Here is a 26,767-nt window from a genome sequence, read left to right on the forward strand (position 1 = left end):
AGAAGAGCTTAGTTAAGACACTAGGTTTGAGACAAAGACAAATTTCCCATTGGCTGGGAAAAAACCATGACAATCTGTAATAATGAAGGTCATATTCCAGCTTTGACTTTATAAGATTTTGTAGATTTGTCTGCAAGAAATTTTCTGTGATAACTTTCTAATCAAAATATTCATTGAATAAAATGTTCTGACAAAGATAATGAATGACTCATTGATCTTTTCTGTTCTCTTGGGTTTTGTTTGTTCACTTTACACATATTGGAATATAGGTCTATGCCCTACTCAGTAATTCATTTTATTTAGGGCTCCAACAGTCTCCCCTGATGCGACCATACTTCATATCCCTGGGCCTTATGCACATATTTTTGCAATTTAACAATCCCTAATTAACTACACATGCTTTCTAAATATTCTTCAATGTCTAGTATGCTCTACCATTTCACATTTGATGAAGCAAGAACCTGCAGGGCAGAGATCATAGGTTTTGTGAATTCTTCATTTATGTCTCCTACCCATATGTGGTCTTCCATAGATACTGGACCACCTTTTTATTATATCAAACTGAGTTGAGGGATTGAGAAGTCTCAAGAATCTGAAGTCAGGCATTATGGGGGAATAACAGATCTGCTCACTAATTAAACATTAGTGAAGATACTATAATACTAGAGAAAAACATAGGCAGAACACTCTTTGCCGTAAATTGTAGCAATATTTTTTTGGCTCTGTCTCCTAAAGGAATAAAAGAAAAATAAATGGGTCCTAGTTAAAGTTAAAATTACTGGCCAATATCACAGATGAACATAGATGCAAAAATACTGAACAAAATACTAGCAAACCAACTCCAACAATACATTAAAAGGATCATACACCATGATCAAGTGGGATTTATCCCAGGGATGCAAGGATTCTTCAATATCCACAAATCAATCAGTGTGAAACACCACATTAACAAACTGAAGAATAAAAATCATATGATCATCTCAACAGATGCAGAAAAAGCTTTTGACAAAATTCAGCATGATAAAAGCTCTCCAGAAAGTGGGAATAGAGGAAACCTACCTCAATATAATAAAGGTCATATATAACAAACCTACAGCTAACATCATTCTCAATGGTGAAAAGCTGAAAGCATTCCCTCTAAGATCAGGAAAAAGAAAATGATATCCATTGTCACCACTTTTATTCAACGTAGTTTCGGAAGTCCTAGCCACAATAATCAGAGAAAAAAAAGAAATCTAAAAAAGAAAAGAAATCTAAATTGGAAAAGAAGAAGTAGAACTGTTACTATTTGCAGATAACATACCATACACAGAAAATCTTTAAGATGCTACCAGAAAACTACTAGAGTTCATCAATGAATTTGATGAAGTTGCAGGATACAAAATTAATACTCAGAAATCTGTTTCATTTCTACACTAACAGCAAAAGATCAGAAAGAGAAATTAAGGAAACAATCTAATCTACCACTGCATCAAAAAGCATAAAATACCTAGGAATAAACCTACCTAAGGAGACAAAAGAACAGTACTCTGACACTGATGAAAGAAATCAAAGATAACACAAACAGGTGGAAGGATACACCATGTTCTTGGAAGAATCAATATTGTTAAAATGACTACACTACCCAAGGCAATCTACAGATTCAATGCAATCCGTAACAAATTACCAATGGCGATTTTCACAGAACTAGAATAAAAAACTTTAAAATTTATATTGAAACACAAAAGACCCTGAATAGCCAAAGCAATCCTGAGAAAGTAAATGGAGAGGGAGGAATCAGACTCCCTGACTTCAGACTATACTACAAAGCTACTGTAATCAAAAAGTATGGTACTGGCACAAAAACAGAAATATAGATCAATGGAACAGGATAGAAAGCCCAGAAATAAACTCATGCACTTATGGTCAATTAATTTATGACAAAGGAGGCAAGAATATACAATGGAAAAAAGACAGTCTCTGCAATAAGTGGTGCTGGGGAAACTGGACAGCTACATGTAAAAAAAAAAAAATTAGAATATTCTCTAACACCATACATAAAAATAAACTAAAAATGGATCAAAGAACTAAATGTAAGGCTGGACACCATAAAACTCTTAGAGGAAAACATAGGAAGAACACTCTTTGACATAAATCACAGCAATATCTTTTCTGATGCATCTCCTAGAGTAATCAAAATAAAAACAAAAATAAACAAATGGGACCTAATAAAACTTAAAACTTCTGCACAGTGAAAGAAACCATAAAGCAAAAAGGCAATCAACAGAATGGGAAAAAATATCTGCAAATGAAGCAACAGACAAGGGATTAATCTCCCAAATGTACAAACAGTTCATGCGGCACTATGTGAAACAACTATGTGAAACAACTATGTGAAAAAACAACCTAATCAAAAAATGGGCAGAAGACCTAAATAGACACTTCTCCAAAAGAGATATCCAGATGGCCAACAGACACATGAAAAGATGATCAAAGTCACTAATTATCAGAGAAATGCAAATCAAAACTACAATGAGATCTCCTCATACCAGTCAGAATGGCCATCATCAAAAAGTCTACCAACAATAAATGCTGGAGAGGGTGTGAAGAAAAGGAAACCCTCCTACACTGTTGGTGGGAATGTAAATTGGTAAAACTACTATGGAGGACAGTATGGAGGTTCCTTAAAAAACTAAAAATAGAGCTACCATATGATACAGCAATCCCACTCCTGGGCATATATCTGGAGAAAACTGTAACCCAAAAAGATAACACACACCCCAGTGTTCATTGTAGCACTATTTACAATAACCAAACCATGGAAGCAACCTAAATGTCTATCAACAGAGGAATGGATAAAAAAGTTGTGGTACCTATATACAATGGAATATTACTCAGCCATAAAAAAGAATGAAATAATGCCATTTGCAGCAACATGGATGAACCAAGAGATTATCATATGAAGTGAAGTCAGTCAAAGATAAATATAATATCACTCATATGTGGAATCTAATTTTAAAAAATACACAAATGAACTTATTTACAAAATAGAAACAGACTTACAGATATTGAAAACAAACTTATGGTTACCAAAGGGGAAATGTGGTGTGGGGGAAGGATAAATCAGGAGCTTGGGATGAATATACACATACTACTAGATGTAAGGTAGATAACCAACAAGGACCTACTGGGTAGCACAGGGAACTATACTTAATATTCTGTGATAACCTATATGAGAAAAGAATCTATAAAAGAATGAATATATATGTAAAACTGAGTCACTTTGCTGTACACCTGAAACTAACAACATTATAAATCAACTATACTTCAATAAAATTAAAATATAAAAAATAGATAATAAAAATAATAAAAGCTTTTGCACAGCAAAGGAAACCATCGACAAAACTGAAAAGACAACATACCAAATGGGAGAAAATATTTCTAAATGATGCAACAAACAAGGTGTTGATACCCAAAATGTGTAAACAGTTCATATAACTCAGTATTGAAAAAATAAACCCAATTAAAAATAGAAATGAATAGACATTGTTTCCAAAGTGGAAACGCAGATGGCCGACAGGCACATAGAAAGATTGCTCAACATCACTAATCATCAAGGACATGCACATGAAATCCACAATGAGATACCAACTCACACCTGTCAGAATGACTATCATCAAAAACAACCCAAATGACAAATGTTGGTGAGTACGTGGAGAAAAGAACACTTGTACACTGTTGGTGGGAATGTAAATTGGTGCAGCCACTGTGGAAAACAGTATGTAAGTTTCTCAAAAAACTAAAAATAGAACTACCACATGACCCAGCAATTCCACTCCTGGGTATATATCTGAAAAAAAACAAAAATTTGAAAAGATACATGCACCCCAATGCTCATAGCAGCATTACTTACAATTGCCAAGATATGGAAACAACCTAAGTGTCCATCAACAGATGAATGAATAAAGGAGATGTGATCTACATATATATATAAATATAACTATATTTATATTTATATAATATAAATATATATATGTGTGTATATATATCACACACACACACACAATGGAATACTACTCAGCATAAATGAAGAACGAAATTCTGCAATTTGCAGCAACATGGCTGGATTTGGAGGGCATTATGCTAAGTGAAATAATTCAGAAAGAGAAGGACAAATACTGTATCATATCATTTATATGTGGAATTTAAAAAATACAACAAACTAGTGAATATGACAAAAAAGAAGCATATGCACAGATATAAGAAAAAACTAGTGATTACTAGTGGCAGGGGCAAGTGGGGAGTGGGAGATACAAACTCTTGGGTATAAGATAGGCTCAAGAATGTACTGTATAACACAGGGAATATAGCCAATATTTTGTAATAACTGTAAATGGAAAGTAATCTTTAAAATTGTATAAAAATAAAAAATTTAAAAACATATTTTGTGTTACAGTATGCAAGTGCTACATTCTGAATGTTTATGTTCCCCCAAAATTCGTATGTTGAAATCCTAATGCACAATGTGATGATATTAGTCAATGGGAAGCTTTGGGGGTGATTAGGTCACGAGATTGATGTCCTTATAAAGGAGACCATAGAGAGCTCCCCTGCCCACTTCCACCCTGTAAGGATTCAATGAGAAGTCTGCAAACTGGAAAAGGGCCCTCACCCAACCAGGCTGGCACCCTGATCTCAGATTTCTATCCTCCAGAACCATGAGAAATAAGTTTCTGTTCTTTATAAGCTACCCAGTCTATGATACTTTGTTATAGCAGCCTGAATGAACTACGACAGACTGGTACCTTGGAGCACACGGGAGCTATAAAGATGAAGAAGATACTAGTAAACCAAGCAATTATAGTTCATGCTTAGGAATCACATTTCAAGTGATGTTGGGTCAAAAATTGAACAAAATTTCTCTTCAGCATCAAACATTCTCTCATTTGTTTCTTTGTCTCTGAGGCAGATAAATAAAAGCTAAAATGAAGAACTTTGATAGTGTACGATTGAAAAATGTGTCTTACGGAGACAGGAACATTGCCATTGTCTAGTATAGAGGTTAGGTTCTCAGGACTACTATGTAGAATTATTTTCTTCCATATACCCTCACAGTATAATAAGATCCCATAATATTTAAAACTGGCAAGTCAAATTTGCTTAGGAAATTTCAAAATTACAAACTTTTTGATCAGACGTTTTTCTCTTCCTATCAACTACATACATTTACTGAGCTTCATTTTTTGTTAGTATCAAAAGCTATTGATTTGCAAGATAAATATTGAGCTGACCTTGCTTTCACCTCGGTTTATATTTACTTCTTAAGTCAAATCTAGAAACTGATCTGACAGCAGTCAATATTAGTTTAAAATTCTTAAAATAGCAGTTTGCTGTAAGGTAATAATTCAGTATTTTATAGATTCTGCCTCAAAGAAATAACAAGGCAATGTAAGTTACCAATTTGCTAGATAAAACTATTTCTGTGTCATCTGGTTTCAAACATGAGGATCTCACTCATGCCAAAGAACATCTTTAATGTATCTTCTAATCTCTGACCCAAAGTATTTCAAATACTTTATCCCACTTGCTCGTGGCAATTGAACACCAGCGTCTTGCTTTACTTCTAATTATAATTAAGCTATATAATTATTCTCTAAATGACTGATGCTTTCTGTTGGGCCCAGTTCCCTCTGGACTGAATTTTACCTAGAGGTATAATAAATATAGTCAACAGCCATAATGGACTTTGGAAGTTAAAGGTAATAATATATTTGTTACTTCATTAATCAGCTTGTTTTTATCTTTTCAGAGTCTAGGAGATATAAAGCCACAGGTCAAAATTTGCATATATTTATACTATAGAGAAAGAAGGTAAGCTTAGGGGCCTGGTCCTAACCAAAGTAATATATTCTACAATTTATTACTTTTGTTAAGGCCATAGCACTCATCTTTTACTTACACTATGTCCCAGTGCTTTGGGGGATGGATGACATACTCATACTACAGAATTCCATAATGCAATCACCTAAAAGGTATTTTTTAAAAAAAACTTAAACCTTAATTTTCCACCTAAGTAACAAATAAGGAAATTTTGTTTTTGAAATAACCTATACCCAATTATGTTCTAAAGAAACAGGTTGTAATATAAAAATATATTTAATCAGACAACCATTTAGGAATTGAGTCTAAATAGCATGGAGATAGATGATGAGGTCAAAACAAAAAACATGTTATATAGTTTTCATTTCACCAGTTAAATGCATCCTACTGTAGGACATTTCAAAGTGTAATATGGGATAGAAGTTATTGATAATCTTTCAAAAGTTTAGTGCATTCTTAGTGAATGACCATCTAACTAGAGCACAATCATGCTAATTGGCCAAACCATGCAAGGAAGATAACAATTGCTTCAGGAAATACTGACACCCACTTGAAATCACATTAGAAAACCTTATGAGTGCAAAGTTAATAATCCTTCCAATACATTTTAAAGAATTTGAGGACAGCTGTGTCTTGTTTATATTCACATCATTACATGCTTAGCACGTATGTGGCTCTCAAATTCATATGCTTACCATAACAAACTTATGCAGATGATTTTTATTCTACATTAATTAACCATCCTTGGGGTTCTTTAGTCAAGTGCTAAATCTAGATTTAGAAGGGACTAGTAAATACAGTGACTAACTCTATCATGAAGAAAACCCCGCTGGTAAATATTAGAATGGTAAGGTTAGTATTATTCTTTCATTTATTAACTTTTAATCCCACTGTTCTTACAAGCTGCTATTTCTTTTTATCCTGAACTACTTCTTATAATCTATTCCAGCTCCATGATTGTGTGTTTATACTGAATTTAGCATTAGAAGAAATATTCATTATGATACCTAATTGAAAAGATCATGTAGACGAGGTATTTTGAAATGATCAAAATGCAACTGGTAATAAGTATGTAACTGATAAGTTTTGATAGGATTATTTTATGCTATTTTATTTAGTTTTTATGTTACTAACTCATGTCCAAAAGGATAAAAAATATTCAAGGGAAGTCTTCATCTAATTATTCAGTTCTCTCATATATCTAAGAAACTGAAAATGGTTAGAGAGAGACAGTTATTTCCAGAGAATTAGCATTTGAAATTCAACAAAATGAATTCTCTTTTTACCTAGAATTCTTTATATTTTTTGTACTTAGTTTTGGTTAACAGAATGCTGCTTACAGTATCTCTCATTTGTGTAAGTGAAAAACAACTATGTTTTTATTACTTAAAATATTACAAAAAGGGACAATATGCTAAAAATATGCAGTGAACAAATATCATCTGTACAGACTGGAAGAGAACCTTCATAAATTAACCTTATTAGTGCATTACTGTAAGCGAATGCCAAAAACGCTCCTAATTTGCATTAAGATAGATTTTTCAGGTTGGCTGCATGATTTAATTAAAGAAAAGATTAAGAATCATTAAACAAGCTGCTCTACCTTGCAATAACAGAATTCATATCTGATTCAGGTTAACGAAAACACAGATGGTGATTCAGTAACTGTTGAGTTGCTGTAACAGAATGAAAATGATCCCATTAGTTCTCTGGAAATGTGAGGGAATTTGGAAATTAGTATGCAGATACATTGTATGGTGCTAGACAGCTTGGTCTGCTCGGATCATCGCTGATTATACTTTGTTTGGGTTGGCAACACTGAACTTAATAAATGAAAAAATGTTCCAGTATACCACAGTTGGAAACTGTTCAAGGTTGAAATAGGTGTGCAGGCTTTCAAAAGGAGAGAGTTAAGTAAACAAATGTCAATCAATTCAGAGCTGGAAACTTTTTTTTTTCTTTAAAGAATGTGTCTGTTCTTGAGAAGCAAGTGTCATAAAAATGGAAACCCTTTACTGGATACATATGTCCGTGTGGTATTTATTATTACAAAAGTATTTTAAATGCATAGTACCAGTTTAAGGGAGATGTGCAAGCATTCAAACAGCTTTTTTTTTTCTGGCAGAAATAGAAAAATTCAGTCACTATAAGGATTATTATATTTTTCACAAAAAAATCAATATAATTCTGATGGAAAATGTTATGACAGGATAAAAGAAAAGTGTAAGTATAATGGCTATTGAAAGTTTAAAGGTGTCAATAAGGACCACAAAGTAATCCTCAAGGAGCCTTCTGGGAAAGAACAGCTTAAACAAGTAGCATAGTCAATCACGGCAGCTGACAGAAAAAGCCATCGCGTTCAAGATCTCAACTGCACAAACTGCCTCCATTTTAAACACCTGGTTCACGCCATCAGTCTGAGTGCTCAGCATCTGACTCTTTGGAATGAATCTCAGTGCCTTAGCAAAAGACCCTTCTGGACAGAGGTCCTCAAAGGCAGGCAGCAAGTGACCCTGTTTGGTTAACATGTTACAATAAAGCAGATACAACAGCAGCAGAGTTAAAGTTGATTTTGGTCTTATAATAATTTCCTAGCAACTAACTTAAAGGCCAGAACACTGATCATGTGGAGTGCTCAGGGGGTTACAATACAAGTGGAGGTGAGTCATTCCGGATTAAAATGTTCCCTGTTCATTGTGTGTTACAATCTTTCCAGATATTGTACTATACCACAATTTTATCCTACATATGTAAAACATCTTAAAAATTTGACACCACATAGTCTTGGACAACCCATACTTTCTATGGGATAATACTAATCTCATGGAAGACATAAGCCCATTTTCAGTATTAGCACAATAAGTCTTTAAGCAGATTGACTTTTCTCTGGCCACTATTCATTTCATTAAACTTTTTAAGAATATTTATCATGTTTTTTTCCCAAAACTTACTAAAAATTATAGTCTACAATGCATAATAGCTTCAACACCTGGCAACTTTTAAAAGTACATATGTTATTATAAACATGAGTGTCTTAATTACAAATGACATCCCCATGGTTCCTCTATTACAAGCCCTTTTTATGGCTTTCAAACTAATTTCTAAGGAAATAATATTATTGAGAAGAAATACTACAAAATACTTTCCATGCAGTAGAGGATACAAACTCAGTATATAATTATAAAGGCCTTGGTACACCTCCATTCCTTTTAAGCACAACTTTATATCTGTTTTGTTCTCTTAAAAAAAATCCATGCCAGTTTCCTCAAACACTGTACTATCAAGAAAGACACTTGACTTTACTGGAGAATTATACTAAACATATAAAAAGAAATTATACCTATCTTTCTCAAACTAGTCCAAAACTTTGAAGAGGAGGGGACACTCCCAAATTCATTCTACGAGGCCAACATTACCCAGATACCAAAACAAGACAAAGACATTACAAAAAAGAAATTTTGGGCCAAAATCTTTGATAAATATTGATGCAAAAATCCTCAAAAAAAAAAACCCCAAACCAAATCCAACAATGCATAAAAAAATCATACAGCAAGATCAAGTTGGATTTATTCCAGGTTCACAAGTATGGTTCAACATATCCAGATCATTCAATGAGATACACCATATTGAGAAAAGGAAAGACAAAAACCATGATCATCTCTATAGATGCAGAAAAAGCATTTGACAAAATTCAACATCCATTCATGATAAAACTCTCATCAGAGTGGGTATAGAGGGAACATATCTCAACATAATAAAGGTCATTTACAACAAACCCACAGCCAACATAATACTCAACAGTGAAAAGCTGAAAGCTTTCCTGCTAAATTCTGGAATAAGACAAGGATGCCCACTCTCACCGCTTATATTTAACATAGTATTGGAAGTCCTAGCCACAGCAATCAGACAAGAAAAAGAAAAATGTATTCAAACTGGAAAGAAAGAGGTAAAACTCTCACTATTTGCAGATGACATGATGCTTTATATAGAGAACCCAAAAGTCTCTACCCCAAAATCTATTATAACTAATAAATAAATTCAGCAATGTTGCAGGATATAAGATTAAATATACAGAAACATTTAATTTTTAGTGTAAAGAAATGCAACATATCAGAAAGAGAAAGTAAAAACACAATCCCATTTAAAATTGCATCAAAAAATACCTAGGAATAAAGTATGCAGTGAAAACTATAGAACATTGATAAAGGAAATGAAGATGATTCAAAGAAATGAAAAGACAGCCCATACTCTTGAATTGGAAGAATCAGTATTATTAAAATGCCCCATACTACCCAAAGCAATCTACAGATTTAATGCAATTCCTATCAAAATACCCAGGACATTTTTCATGGAACTAGAACAAATAATCCTAAAATTTACATGGAACCAGAAAAAGAACCCAAATTGCCAAAGCAATCCTGAGAAAAAAGAAAAGAGCTGGAGGTAAACCCTCCCAGACTTCAGCCTATATTACAAAGCTACAGTAATCAAAACAGCATGGTATTGGCATAAATAGAGACACATAGATCAATGGAACAGAACAGAAAGCCAAGAATTAAACCCACAGATCTACGATCAGTTAATTTATGACAAAGGAGGCATGAATATACAATGGAGAAAAGACAGTCTCTTCAACAAGTGGTGCTGGGAAAGCTGGATAGCTACATGTGAAACAATGAAATTAGAACATTTCCTCATACCATATACAAAATAAACTCAATGGTTTAAAGACCTAAATGTAAGACATGACACCATAAAACTCCTAGAAGAGAACACTGGTGAAATGCTCTTTGATATAAATCATAGCAATATTTTCTTAGATCTTTTTCCTAAGGCAAAAAAATAAAAGCAAAAATAGACAAATGGGATCTTATCAAACTTAAAAGCTTTTGCACTGCAAAGGAAACCATCAATAAAAGGAAAAGATAAACTAAGGAATGGGAGAAAATATTTGCAAATAATGGGATCAACAAAGGGTTAATATCCAAAATTTACAAATAGCTTATACAACTCAATATCAAAATAACAATCCAATCAAAAAATGGGCAGAAGACTTGAATAGATATTTTTCCAAAGAAGACATACAGATGGCTAACAGACACATGAAAAGATGTTCAACATTGCTAATTAGAGAAATGCAAATCAAAATCACAATGATATATCTCTTCATACCTGTCAGAATGGCAATCATCAAAAAGTCTACAAATAACAAATGCTGGAGAGGATGTGAAGAAAAGTGAACAATTCTATACTGTTGGTAGGAATGTAAATTGGTGTAGCCACTATGGAAAACAATATGGAGGTTCCTTAAAAAACTAAAAATAGAACTACCAGTTATCCAGCAATTTCAATCCTGGGTATAGATCCCCCAAAAAACAAAAATGCTATTTCAAATAGATACATGCACCTCAACATTCATAGCAGCACTACTTACAAAACAAGTAAGACACGGAAGCAACCCAAGTTCTCATCAACAGATGACTGGCATAAGATATATATGTGTACAATGTGATATATATGTGTACAATGGAATACTACTTAGCCATAAAAGAGAATGAAATATTGCCATTTGCAGCAATGTGGATGGACCTAGAGAAGATTATCCTTAGTGAAATAAGTCGGAGACAAATACTGTGATATCACTCATAAGTGGAATCAAAAAATAATACAAATGAATGTATATACAAAATAAAAACAGACTCACAGACATAGAAAACAAACATGGTTACGGGTGGAGGGAAAAATTACGGGTATGGGAATAACAGATACAAACTACTATACAAAAAATAGATAAGCAACAAGGATTTACTGTATAGCACAGGGAATTATACTCAGGGTCTTATAATAATCTATAATGGAATATAATCTGTAAAAATTATCTATGTTGCACACTGAAACAGATACAATACTGTAAATCAACTATATTTAAATTAAGAAAAAAGGAAAAAAAGATGCTGGTATATGAATTGCATGTAAAATATGCTTCTATTTTAAGTTGAAATGTTTAAGAAACTAGATCAAGGTATTTACCACTAACAGTATAGCACTGTCCCTGTTACAGATCGAATGGATGCCACCTTCACACTGAATGCACAATGATTGTTAGCTACATTTAAACATGATTGTCTGAAGATTTTCAGGCACTTCCCTCCCCCAATGTTCAATAATGATTTTAACTAGATTTTTCTTGTACGGCATCAGTTTTATTCATTATCTCTATGTCTAAATATTCTCTTGAAAAGTTTGAAGCCAAGTGAACAGAGGTTTTGGAAAGATTTATGATACATGGCAATTTTTTATGCTATTTAAAATTACTTAACCCATTTCCTTTAAAACAAGAGACTATTCTGTGGCAATTGGTAATTACTTTTTTATTGTTATGAAGCTGTTTATAGGTGTTGCAATATTAACTCTGCAATGACTTGGGAGAAAATTTGATCCATAAACGTAAAAAAATAAAAGGAATAAATAAACAGTGGTCTTCTCTATTTTATAAAAAGCTTCATGATAGGATTCTTTATTATAAAAAGTTAATCCCTGATTGTTATAACTTACTTTACCGAATAAAGCAAATATTTACCCATATTTTAGATAAACTTTCCTATATGACATCAAGTTGGGTAAATATATAGTATAAACCAATTTCACAGTGCTATATTATGTTTCAAAGACCATCAAAATTAAAATACACTTTAAATATAAACCAAATATGGGGCTTCCCTGGTGGCGCAGTGGTTGAGAGTCTGCCTGCAGGGGACACGGGCTCGTGCCCCAGTCCAGGAAGATCCCACAAGCCGCGGAGCGGCTGGGCCCGTGAGCCATGGCCACTGAGCCTGCGCATCTGGAGCCTGTGCTCCGCAACGGGAAAGGCCACAGCAGTGAGAGGCCCGTGTACTGCAAAAAAAAAAAACCAAAAAACCAAATATGTGTAGAAGAATGAAGGTTTGGTATTACCTTTAGTTGCTCTGCACTTGTTATCTTTCCTTAAGTTACTATTTAAAAATTATCTATTATACTGCTCATGATCCCAAGATTTAAATTACTTTATTTTTCAGTATTACCCTGTTACTATTTGTATTTCATAGATTATCAAGTAGAAATTTTTAACTTACCAAAATTTTCATAGCTAAACAAGATTGGAACATGGCGCTTCTGATGCCAAATTCAGTTATCTTCCCTTAAATAGATATTAACTTTAACTAATGCAACTATTGCAACCCTAACTATACTTCTGATTCAAAAAAGCCATTTCGTGGTAAATAATACAGGTAAGGGGCAGTTCTGTCTTCAATTTGTAGTGTACCAAATTGATTTTGACTTGCTGACATGTTGTTTCACACAGTGTTCTGTAACTTGTTTCTCACATGTGTGGTCTATGTTTCCAGCAATGTAGATTTAAGTACTGATCTCAGTCACCACTGTGCCCAGGATGGAGAATGAATGCCTCTGCCACAGCACCAAAATCCATACAAAAAAGGAATCAAAGTCTCTACTGGAGAGAGTCTTTGTTTACTTACCCACAACCAATAAATTAAGGAGTACATTTGTTTAGCATTCACTTATATGAACAAATTGTTTCCATAGAGTGGTGGGGAAGAGTTCCTTACCCCAAATTCCTGGAGGAAAGTCAAGACTATGTTCAAAGAAAAGAGGGCCCTGAGCTACTAATTATTCAGCAACCACATTAATCTGCCTACCTGCCCTGGAGAAATTTTGTTCTAGCTCTTGTCCAGAGCAGACCCACTATTCTCCATGCTCTGCTTAAGGCTCACCTGTTCTTAATAGAAGGAATTCTGTCTACTGCAAAGGCAAAGTTAAAAATAAGTGGGTGAGGGAGAGAATGTGTTCAAAGAACAAATTATACTGTCCATATTAGATAAATGGAAGCAGGGGAAGGAGCTCTATGGAGGAGAGACAAAGAGGGGATGGGGAGAGGGAAGGGATAGGGGGAGGGAGAAGGGGGAGGGAGGAGGGGGAAGAGAAGGAAGAAGCAAAGGTGAAAGGAGGAAGAAAGAGGGGAGGGGGAGAGGGAGGAAGAAGAAGAGGAAGAAGAGAAGGAAGAGAAGAAGAGAGAAATCATGATGCAAACCAAAAAAAAAAAAAAAAAAAAATTAAAACAAGACCAAAAAGAGGAGTGGGGACAGATTGTGAGATGACAGGGGAAAACTCATGATAATCCATATGCCAAAACAAAAGTGTCATGAATCCAGAGTTGTTGTTTCTTCTTCTTTTTCCCCAATTAACATTCCACCCTCTTCCCCTATCTTCTCATGGACTAAACTATGGACACTCCTTCCCTGACAGGGTTCTCATTTTCTCCCTCAGCCCACAGATCAGCCTTGGTAGACAAGGCATGAAAGCATGGTCATTAGGTCAGTGCCACTGTCCAACAGCTAACAAAAAGGGCAAAGAAAAAAATGGCGGTAATCCCCATAAGCAGGCTAGTTTAGAGTTATGCCAAGGAGGTGCCAGGGAAATCAGTAAATATTTCAACTGTCAACAAAGTTAACAAACATCTTGGTACTTTGTTATTTAGGTCACCTCATCCTTTTTAACTATAATTCCCTCAAGGGTCAAAAAAGGACATTAGTATTTAAACAGAAGGCAACTCTAGGAAATGGGAATTTTTTTCTCTATGCATGTATTTTAAGTTTCTTTTGGGTATAGCATCCCACGGGACCAACGAAAGCTTCAATTGTTCTATTCCCTGATATATTTTATGTCTTTCTACATCTTTATTGATCAATGGCGTCTGGCTGCCACAACTCCCTTCAAGATAGAGAACCCCCAGGGCTTCCCTGGTGGCGCAGTGGTTGAGAGTCCGCCTGCCGATGCAGGGGACACGGGTTCGTGCCCCGGTCCGGGAGGATCCTACATGCTGCGGAGCTGTGAGCCATGGCCGCTGAGCCTGCGCGTCCGGAGCCTGTGCTCCGCAACGGGAGAGGCCACAGCAGGGAGAGGCCCGCGTACCGCAAAATAAAAAAGTAGAGAACCCCACAGGATCTGTAGAAGTAATTCCTCAGTAAAAATAAGATGGGTTGTAGTCTCACAGCCTAATGCTGTGCTGATTGCTTTGCCATACGTACTGGTTAAGTTGTGTAAATGTGGCATCAAAATGAAAGAAAAAAAATGAAGACTAAAGAGGGTAGAATTAATAAAATTAGACATAATGTCTACCTTAAATGCTATGATAAGAATTAAATACACATAAAATATTAAGCTTTCAATACATTCGTTATCATTAACAGTTTTTATTATTTATGAAATGTGTAGGCAGATACATGATACAAGGATTTCATGTGGATCAGCATATTAAAATTGAAATTTTAGACAGGAAAAAATTCCCTTTGTTTCTCCCCCAAAGACAGCCCATCTTTCTCTATAATCTCCCAAAGTACATCTAAGTGGCAAGTCAAGATTTTTCAGATTTCATAAAATGGGAAAGTGGTATAGTCTCTTTAGCCTGCTTTGCCTCTAGAGAAAATAGAGGTGAATTTAACTGGTATACAATTGTTTTGACAGCTAAGGTATCTGAATCAGTCATATTTCTGGGATGTAATTGGAGACGGGATCCATTTTCAATGAACACTGAGTACTTCCATTCAAAGCATCAGTTTCATTATTTGGTTCTCCTTCCACGTATCATGGCAATACATACTATGGAGCACTAAGATAAAATTGTGGAAATTGGAAAAATACTTCCTAGAGATACTGTTTGAATTTGGGAATAACTGCTATAAGTTCATAGAAAGAAGTTATAAATCTAAGACACAGCTAAAGAAAGAATTTGCAATTTCCAGTGACAGCTCCAGTTAATAACACAACTCTGTGTAGGACCTGAAGATTTACAGAGCCTTTTGGCAAGATGATCACTGTACTTTCATGTAAGATGATGTTTCTTACCATTACAAGGTGCTTTAAGGGCAAGTTAATTTATCCTAATACCCACTGGAAAATATTGTAGAGATTGACAGATTTTTTTTTAATGGAGAAAAACATTGAAAAACAGTAAATTATGCTATAAAGTGACATTCACATGCTCAGCACAGTTCTTAGTCTATGGTAAGTACTTAGTAAATATTTATTGATTGATCAAACTATTGTCCATGCTTTAAAATTCCTAAATGGGCCTAAAATTAAGAGAATGATTCTTTTCCTAATTAATAAGCAAATGAATGAAAATTAAGAAATATAAAGTCAGATTTTTTTAATACAAGTTTGTTCTGGGAATTATAGTATATAGAGGCTCAGAATTTTAAGTATTATATGAACCTAAATATCATCTGGTACAACTCAATCATTTTTTAGATGATTATATAGAGGTCCAGATAGGTTTTAGTAGACTTTTGAAAATGATGGTGAATTAGTCTATTAGTACATTATTCTTATGGAGCTACAGGTCTATATTTTAGTTTAATAATTAGGATGAAAATAAAATCTTTACTAATATAGCTAGATCAGAAGATCAAAATAACAGTTTGACATTGACACCTATATTTACTAATATCAAGCACCAAATCGAAGGTGAGACAGGCCAGTCTGAAAAATTGGTTATCCAGGACCCAGTTACCTGATACTCAGATACTCACCTCCTATTTGGGATTCAAAACAAAACCAAGAGTTCAAAATTAAGAGATTATTTTATGTTTAGTTTTTAAAAGAGCTACTGAAATGCTGTTATGCATATTCAGGGATCTGGGTTCGATGGGCTGTCCCAAACCTAGTAAGAAATTACTTAAGTAGGGAGCTTACTTTGGAAGCCCCAGAATACAGGTGCCTGTGTCTGTTTAGTAACTACATTCACTGCCAGCAGTAAAGAGGGGTAGGGCTTGGGCCTGCACTCCCAGTTTCCTAGGGCAAAGGATGTGAGTATTCCCATGCACAAGATGTGGGCCACATGGAGAAGAGGGGCCACTTGTGGCCTCTTAGGTTCCTGCTGAAGAAGGCCTGGCAGGACAAGGGACTCCAACAAGGAGAGTTTGGGACGAGTAGACATGGAAGACCACGAGGTGAGAAGCAGGGGCAACCAGAAGAATAAAGGATGCAGCATCCATGCCACAAAATATTGTCAGAGGGACCAATGCAGGGCAGGAAGAACTCATAAAAGTGCCCATGAAAGTCAGCATTAAACATCTGCTCACCAGAGGGTCTCCATGACAGCTGACAATGGCACCCGCCACATGGGGCTAGCTATACTCTTTCCCCACGACCTCTCAACCTCCTCAGTCTGACCTTTAAGAGGTCAGAAGTAACAAAATGCTGGAGGAGGAGGAGAAATGGATGGTAGGGGAAAACCAAAGAGAAGCACAGACTTCCCTGCCCTCTCCTGCTGCCCCTAGCAGGCCCTGATCTGGGGGAGAGAAGACTTAGTGCCTGATCAAGTTAGAAGTCAGGATTATTCCAGAAGATGAGTGTTCTATTTTCTGAATTGAAACTGGGTTTGTGACTTAAAGCAACCAGAGGACTTTTATTACCAGTAAATGCCTAGAGGGGAAATAGACCTGCTAGTACTTCTCTAGTGACTGGGAAAGACTTTCTTGGATTAAATAAATTTTAAAGGGATAGTGGCAGCCTAAAATAAAGTTATATTTTGCTTATGTTCCACAAATCCTGCATGAGCTTATAGAACTCTTCACTAATGCAACTATGAAGTATATAGGAAAATACACGTCACATTTATTGATATTATAGTATTAACTAGCCATAAAATACTTCCAAAAAAATTCAGCAAATTTTGCTATGAGACTAGCCACCTCTTTTCAGGTTCTTCTATCATTTAGCTAGTAGGAATTTGGTTAGAGCAGTCATTATCAATTGGGGTGATTTTGTCCTCAGCGGATATTTAACAATCTCTGGAGACATTTTTGGTTGTCACAACTGGGGGTTGCTGCTGGCATCTAGTGGGTAGAGACCAGGGATGATGCTAAACATCCTACAATGCCCAGGACGGCCCCCACAGAAAAGAATTATCTAGACTTAAATGTCAATAGTTTCATGGTTGAGTTAGAGGCATAATTAAGTAACTATTGTAAGTTAGCCAGCAAAGCTGAGAAAAGACACCATTCAAAGCTTGCAGATTTAACAAATGAAATCTGGATAGCCTATAGACTATCTTCCCGTATTCTCACTGGCTACCTCTTGTCAGTTCCATCTCCTAGAACTTCCTTCTCTGATCTATCTATTCTTGGAGTGCCTCAGAGCTCAATGCCACCTTTCCTATTTATGTGTCTCTAGTTAGTGTCATCTCAATTTGTAAAATAAACAGGCTAGAACAAATGAGCATTTGGGTTGTTTCTACCTATGACATTGAAAGATTCATGTATTTAACAATTTTTTTTCACAAATTCACAATGGGGGGAAAGAAATAATGTAAAGTAAATAGCAAATGAAGAGAAATAATGTACATGAATAATTTGATGAACAAAACAATTTATAAAAGTACGTTAGTATGGGACTTTGGTCCCAATACATTTTCCAATCAGATAGATTTAATGATATGGAAACTATGATGGTTCTGCCTTCTATTCTACATTCTGATTTAATTATGATGCAAGGGGTGAGCTTATTGGTGCCTGATGTGGTGCCTAGAGCCAAAGGGTGTTCAGTAAATGTTTGTGACATGAAAGAATAAAATATTTCCCATTGTTATTAGGGAATCAATTTTTGTGATTCTTTCTAGATCATGCAAGTGCATTTTTTTTCCTGGGAGATGTGGAAAGTTCCCTCCCTTCACTCTGGACATATCTCTAAACTAGTAGAAGTATTTGCCTATAAGCTCAGCTCTCAAATATTAGTAATAAGGGCAGATTAGTCAGTGAAATCAATGGCTACTCTCATTTAATAATCCTGAAACAACCTATCTACTTGACAAGAGTACCTTGGTTAAATTAAGTAGATGGTCATAAATAGATAGCTATTCTTCCATTTAGGGAAGAACAGAATTTGGAAGATGAGCAGAGAGGGAAAGTCAAGGTAAATTCTAAACAAACTTTCTGATTTTACATACAATCTACTAAAAACCTCTTCTGTTTACTCCCACCCTTTGCCTGCTTTATTAGATACATAGGGAAATTTATGCTTCTTCTACTTGAAACATACAATTTTATTAGGAATTTGACCACCTAAAAAGAGATCCAAACCATCTCATGTCTACAGAACCATTCCGACAAAATGGAGAAATACCTTTAATTTGAAATATTCTTGAGAGGGATCAATGTTACCCATGCCCACGCTAATTCTAAAATTAAAACTTTAATGTTTGGGACGAGGGGAAGATGGCGGAAGAGTAAGACGCGGAGATCACCTTCCTCCCCACAGATACACCAGAAATACATCTACATGCGGAACAACTCCTACAGAACACCTACTGAACACTGGCAGAAGACCTCAGTCCTCCCAAAAGGCAAGAAAGTCCCCACGTACCTGGGTAGGGCAAAAGAAAAAAGAAAAAACAGAGACAAAAGGATAGGGACAGGACTTGCACCAGTGGGAGGGAAGTGTGAAGGAGGAAAGGTTTCCACACACTAGGAAGCCCCGTTGCGGGCGGAGACTGCGGATGGCGGAGGGGGAAGCTTCAGAGCCGCAGAGAAGAGCACAGTAACAGGGGTGCCGGGGGCAAAGCAGAGAGATTCTCGCACAGAGGATCGGTGCCGACCGGCACGCACCAGCCCGAGAGGCTTGTCTGCTCATCCGCCGGGGTGGGCGGGGCTGGGAGGTGAGGCTCGGGCTTTGGTCGGAGCACAGGGAGAGGACTGGGGTTGGTGGCTTGAACACAGCATGCAGGGGGTGAGTGCAGCTAGCCGGGAGGGATGCCGGGGAAAAGTCTGGACCTGCCAAAGAGACAAGAGACTTTTTCTTCCCTCTTTGTTTCCTGGTGCACAAGGAGAGGGGATTAAGAGCGCTGCTTAAAGGAGCTCCAGAGACGGGCGCGAGCCGCGGCTAAAAGTGCGGACCCTAGAGACGGGCATGAGACGCTAAGGCTGCTGCTGCCGCCACCAAAAAGCCTGTGTGCGAGCACAGGTCACTATCCACACCCCCCTTCCGGGGAGACTGCGCAGCCCGTCACTGCCAGGGTCCCGGGATCCAGGGACAACTTACATGGGAGAACGCACAGCTCGCCTCAGGCTGGTGCAACGTCACGCTGGCCTCTGCCGCCGCAGGCTCGCCCCGCACTCCGTGCCCCTCCCTCCCCGCGGCCTGAGTGAGCCAGAGTCCCCTAATCAGTGGCTCCTTTAACCCCATCTTGTCTGAGCAAAAAACAGACGCCCTCCAGCGACCTACACGCAGAGGCGGGGCCAAATCCAAAGCTGAGCCCCTGGGAGCTGTGAGAACAAAGAAGAGAAAGGGAAATCCCTCCCAGCAGCCTCAGAAGCAGCGGATTAAAGCTCCACAATCAACTTGATGTACCTGCATCTGTGGAATACATGAATAGACAACGAATCATCCCAAATTGAGGAGGTGGACTTTGAGAGCAAGATTTATGATTTTTCCCCCTTTTCCTCTTTTTGAGAATGCGTATGTGTCTGCTTCTGTGTGAGATTTTGTCTGTATAGATTTGCTTCCACCATTTGTCCTAGGGTTCTATCAGTCCGTTTTTTAAAAAATATTTTTTCTTAATTATTTTTTATTTTAATAACTTTATTATATTTTATCTTACTTTATTTTATTTTGTCTTTTCTTTCTTTCTTTTTTCCTTCCTTCCCTCCTTCCTTCCTTCCTCCCTCCTTTCTTTCTTTCCTTCTTTCTTTCTTCTTCTACTAATTATTTCTTTCTACATTTTCTCCCTTTTATTCTGAGCCATGTGGATGAAAGGCTCTTGGTGCTGCAGCCAGGAGTCAGTCCTGTGCTTCTGAGGTGGCAGAGCCAACTTCAGGACAATGGTCCACAAGAGACCTCCCACCTCCACATAATATCAATCAGTGAAAATCTCCCAGAGATCTCCATCTCAACACCAGCACCCAGCTTCACTCAACGACCAGCTAGCTACAATGCTGGACACCCTATGCCAAACAACTAGCAAGATAGGAACACAACCCCACCCATTAGCACAGAGCTGCCTAAAATCATAATAAGTCCACAGACACCCCAAAACACACCACCACACGTGGACCTGCCCACCAGAAAGACAAGATCAAGCCTCATCCACCAGAACACAGGCACTAGTCCCCTCCACCAGGAGGCCTACACAACCCACTGAACCAACCTTAGCCACTGGGGACAGACACCATAAACAATGGGAACTATGAACCTGCAGCCTGCAAAAAGGAGACCCCAAACACAGTAATATAAGCAAAATGAAAAGACAGAAAAACACACAGCAGATGAAGGAGCAAGATAAAAACCCACCAGACCTAATAAATGAAGTGGAAATAGGCAGTCTACCTGAAAAAGAATTCAGAATAATGATAGTAAAGATGATCCAAAATCTTGGAAATAGAATAGACAAAATGCAAGAAACATTTAACAAGGACCTAGAAGAACTAAAGATGAAACAAACAACGATGAACAACACAATAAATGAAATGAAAAATACTCTAGATGGGATCAATAGCAGAATAACTGAGGCAGAAGAACGGATAAGTGATCTGGAAGATAAAATAGTGGAAATAACTACTGCAGAGCAGAATAAAGAAAAAAAAAATGAAAAGAACTGAGGACAGTCTCAGAGACCTCTGGGACAACATTAAAGGCACCAACATTTGAATTATAGGGGTTCCAGAAGAAGAAGAGAAAAAGAAAGGGACTGAGAAAATATTTGAAGAGATTATAGTTGAAAACTTCCCTAATATGGGAAAGGAAATAGTTAATCAAGTCCAGGAAGCACAGAGAGTCCCATACAGGATAAATCCAAGGAGAAACACACCAAGACACATATTAATCAAACTGTCAAAAATTAAATACAAAGAAAACATATTAAAAGCAGCAAGGGAAAAACAACAAACACACAAGGGAATCCCCATAAGTTTAACAGCTGATCTTTCAGCAGAAACTCTGCAAGCCAGAAGGGACTGGCAGGACATATTTAAAGTGATGAAGGAGAAAAACCTACAACCAATATTACTCTACCCAGCAAGGATCTCATTCAGATTTGATGGAGAAATTAAAACCTTTACAGGCAAGCAAAAGCTGAGAGAGTTCAGCCCCACCAAACCAGCTTTACAACAAATGCTAAAGGACTTCTCTAGGCAAGAAACACAAGAGAAGGAAAAGAACTACAATAATGAACCCAAAACAATTAAGAAAATGGGAATAGGAACATACATATCGATAAATACCTTAACTGTAAATGGACTAAATGCTCCCACCAAAAGACACAGATTGGCTGAATGGATACAAAAACAAGACCCATATATATGCTGTCTACAAGAGACCCACTTCAGACCTAGAGACACATACAGACTGAAAGTAAGGGGATGGAAAAAGATATTCCATGCAAATGGAAACCAAAAGAAAGCTGGAGTAGCAATTCTCATATCAGACAAATAGACTTTAAAACATAGACTATTAGAAGAGACAAAGAAGAATACTACATAATGATCAAGGGATTGATCCAAGAAGAAGATATAACAATTGTAAATATTTATGCACCCAACATAGGAGCACCTCAATACATAAGGAAAATACTAACAGCCATAAAAGGGGAAATCGACAGTAACACATTCATAGTAGGGGACTTAAACACCCCACTTTCACCAATGGACAGATCATCCAAAATGAAAATAAATAAGGAAACACAAGCTTTAAATGATACATTAAACGAGATGGACTTAATTGATATTTATAGGACATTCCATCCAAAAACAACAGAATACACATTTTTCTCAAGTGCTCATGGAACATTCTCCAGGACAGATCATATCTTGGGTCACAAATCATGCCTTGGTAAATTTCAGCAAACTGAAATTGTATCAAGTATCTCTTCTGACCACAATGCTATGAGACTAGATATCAATTACAGGAAAAGATCTGTAAAAAATACAAACACATGGAGGCTAAACAATACACTACTTAATAACGAAGTGATCACTGAAGAAATCAAAGAGGAAATCAAAAAATACCTAGAAACAAATAACAATGGAGACACGACGACCCAAAACCTATGGGATACAGCAAAAGCAGTTCTAAAAGGGAAGTTTATAGTAATACAATCCTACCTTAAGAAACAGGAAACATCTCGAATAAACAACCTAACCTTGCACCTAAAGCAAATAGAGAAAGAAGAACAAAAACCCCCCAAAGTTAGCAGAAGAAATCATAAAAATCAGATCAGAAATAAATGAAAGAGAAATGAAGGAAATGATAGCAAATATCAATAAAACTAAAAGCTGGTTCTTTGAGAGATAAACAAAATAGATAAACCATTAGCCAGACTCATCAAGAAAAAAAGGGAGAAGACTCAAATCAATAGAATTAGAAATGAAAAAGGACAAGTAACAACTGACACTGCAGAAATACAAAAGATCATGAGAGATTACTACAAGCAACTCTCTGCCAATAAAATGGACAACCTGGAAGAAATGGACAAATTCTTAGAAATGCACAATGTGCCCAGACTGAATCAGGAAGAAATAGAAAATATGAACAGACCAAACACAAGCACTGAAATTGAAACTGTGATTAAAAATCTTCCAACAAACAAAACCCCAGGACCAGATGGCTTCACAGGCGAATTCTATCAAACATTTAGAGAAGAGCTAACACCTATCCTTCTCAAACTCTTCCAAAATATAGCAGAGGGAGGACACTCCCAAACTCATTCTAGGAGGCCACCATCACCTTGATACGAAAACCAGACAAGGATGTCACAAAGAAAGAAAACTATAGGCCAATATCAGTGATGAACATAGATGCAAAAATCCTCAACAAAATCCTAGCAAACAGAATCCAACAGCACATTAAAAGGGTCATACACCTTGATCAAGTGGTGTTTATTCCAGGAATGCAAAGATTCTTCAATATATGCAAATCAATCAATGTGATATACCATATTAACAAATTGAAGGAGAAAAACCATATGATTATCTCAATAGATGCAGAGAAAGCTTTCAACCAAATTCAACACCCATTTATGATAAAAACCCTGCAGAAAGTAGGCATAGAGGGAACTTTCCTCAACATAATAAAGGCCATATATGACAAACCCATGGCCAACATCGTCCTCAATGGTGAAAAACTGAAAGCATTTCCACTAAGATCAGGAACAGGATAAGGTTGCCCACTCTCGCCACTCTTATTCAACATAGTTTTGGAATTTTTAGCAATAGCAATCAGAGAAGAAAAGGAAATAAAAGGAATCCAAATCTGAAAAGAAGAAGTAAAGCTGTCACTGTTTGCAGATGACTTGATACCATACATAGAGAATCCTAAAGATGCTACCAGAAAACTACTAGAGGTAATAAATGAATTTGGCAAAGTAGCAGGATACAAAATTAATGCACAGAAATGTCTGGCATTCCTATACACTAATGATGAAAAATCGGAAAGTGAAATCAAGAAAACACTCCCATTTACCATTGCAACAAAAAGAATATCTAGGTATAAACCTACCTGAGGAGACAAAAGACCTGTATGCAGAAAATTATAAGACACTGATGAAAGAAATTAAAGATGATACAAATAGATGGAGAGATATACCATGTTCTTGGATTGGAAGAATCAACATTGTGAAAATGACTCTACTACCCAAAGCAATCTACAGATTCAATGCAATCCCTATCAAACTACCACTGGCATTTTTCACAGAACTAGAACAAAAAATTTCACAATTTGTATGGAAACACAAAAGACCCTGAATAGCCAAAGCAATCTTGAGAACGAAAAACGGAGCTGGAGGAATCAGGTTCCCTGACTTTAGACTATATTACAATGCTACAGTAATCAAGACAATATAGTACTGGCACAAAAACAGAAAGATAGATCAATGGAACAGTATAGAAAGCCCAGAGATAAACCCATGCACATATGGTCACCTTATCATTGATAAAGGAGGCAGGAATGTACAGTGGAGAAAGGACAGCCTCTTCAATAAGTGGTGCTGGGAAAACTGGACAGGTACATGTAAAAGTATGAGATTAGATCACTCCCTAACACCATACACAAAACTAAGCTCAAAATGGATTAAAGACCTAAATGTAAGGCCAGAAACAATCAAACTCTTAGAGGAAAACATAGGCAGAACACTTTATGATATAAATCACAGCAAGATCCTTTTTGACCCACCTCCCAGAGAAATGGAAATAAAAACAAAAATAAACAAATGGGACCTAATGAAACTTCAAAGCTTTTGTACAGCAAAGGAAATCATAAACAAGACCAAAAGACAGCCCTCAGAATGGGAGAAAATATTTGCAAATGAAGCAACTGACAAAGGATTAATCTCCAAAATTTACAAGCAGCTCAATAACAGAAAACAAACAACCCAATCCAAAAATGGGCCGAAGACCTAAATAGACATTTCTCCAAAGAAGATATACAGACTGCCAACAAACACATGAAAGAATGCTCAACACCATTAATCATTAGAGAAATGCAAATCAAAACTACAATGAGATATCATCTCACACCAGTCAGAATGGCCATCATCAAAAAATCTAGAAACAATAAATGCTGGAGAGGGTGTGGAGAAAAGGGAACACTCTTGCACTGCTGGTGGGAATGTGAATTGGTACAGCCACTATGGAGAACAGTATGGAGGTTCCTTAAAAAGCTACAAATAGAACTACCATATGACCCAGCAATCCCACTACTGGGCATATACCCTGAGAAAACCATAATTCAAAAAGAGTCATGTACCAAAATGTTCATTGCAGCTCTATTTACAATAGCTCGGAGATGGAAACAACGTACGTGTCCATCATCGGATGAATGGATAAAGAAGATGTGGCACATATATACAATGGAATATTACTCAGCCATAAAAAGAAACGAAATTGAGCTATCTGTAGTGAGGTGGATGGACCTAGTGTCTGTCATACAGAGTGAAGTAAGTCAGAAAGAGAAAGACAAATACCGTATGCTAACACATATATATGGAATTTAAGGAAAAAAATGTCATGAAGAACCTAGCGTTAAGACAGGAATAAAGACACAGACCTACTAGAGAATGGACTTGAGGATATGGGGAGGGGGAAGGGTAAGCTGTGACAAAGCGAGAGAGAGGCATGGACATATATACACTACCAAATGTAAGGTAGATAGCTAGTGGGAAGCAGCCGTATAGCACAGGGATATCAGCTCGGTGCTTTGTGACTGCCTGGACGGGTGGGAGAGGGAGGGTGGGAGAGGGAGGGTAGGAGGGAGGGAAATGCAAGAGGGAAGAGATATGGGAACATATGTATATGTATAACTGATTCACTTTGTTGTAAAGCAGAAACTAACACACCATTGTAAAGCAATTATACTTTAATAAAGATGTAAAAAAAAAAAAGCAAAAAGAAACTTTAATGTTTGATGAATTAAGGTTCATCCAGAGACGTAACAGTGTAAGAACAATTTCTGATTCCAGAATGTGAATTTTGCATAAGTGTGTTTGCAGTCTGAAATAGACTATAATCATCTAATCAAATAAGCTTTGAAAATGCCGATCTTCCTTATCTCCTGTTTCCCCATTCCCTTTCATTCATCCCTTTTCCTCGATCACTTCTTTTATTGGGTTGGCCAAAAAGTTCACTTTTTCCATAACATGGAAAAACTCGAATGAACTTTTTGGCCAAATCAATATATTTTGAAATGCATTATCTTTCTAACCAGTTGACTAAGAACATGAATCCACTAGGTACTTGATGTTACCTTGAATTGCTGCAATTCCATGCATATGTTAGGTCTACAGTACATAGCCCATGGGCCTTTTTTTGGCTACAAATAACAATAATTTCTTGTTTGCCCTTTCGTGTTCTGTTACTTCCCATTA

Source organism: Pseudorca crassidens, chromosome 6 (genome assembly GCF_039906515.1).
Source record: "Pseudorca crassidens isolate mPseCra1 chromosome 6, mPseCra1.hap1, whole genome shotgun sequence".
Taxonomy (NCBI): domain Eukaryota; kingdom Metazoa; phylum Chordata; class Mammalia; order Artiodactyla; family Delphinidae; genus Pseudorca; species Pseudorca crassidens.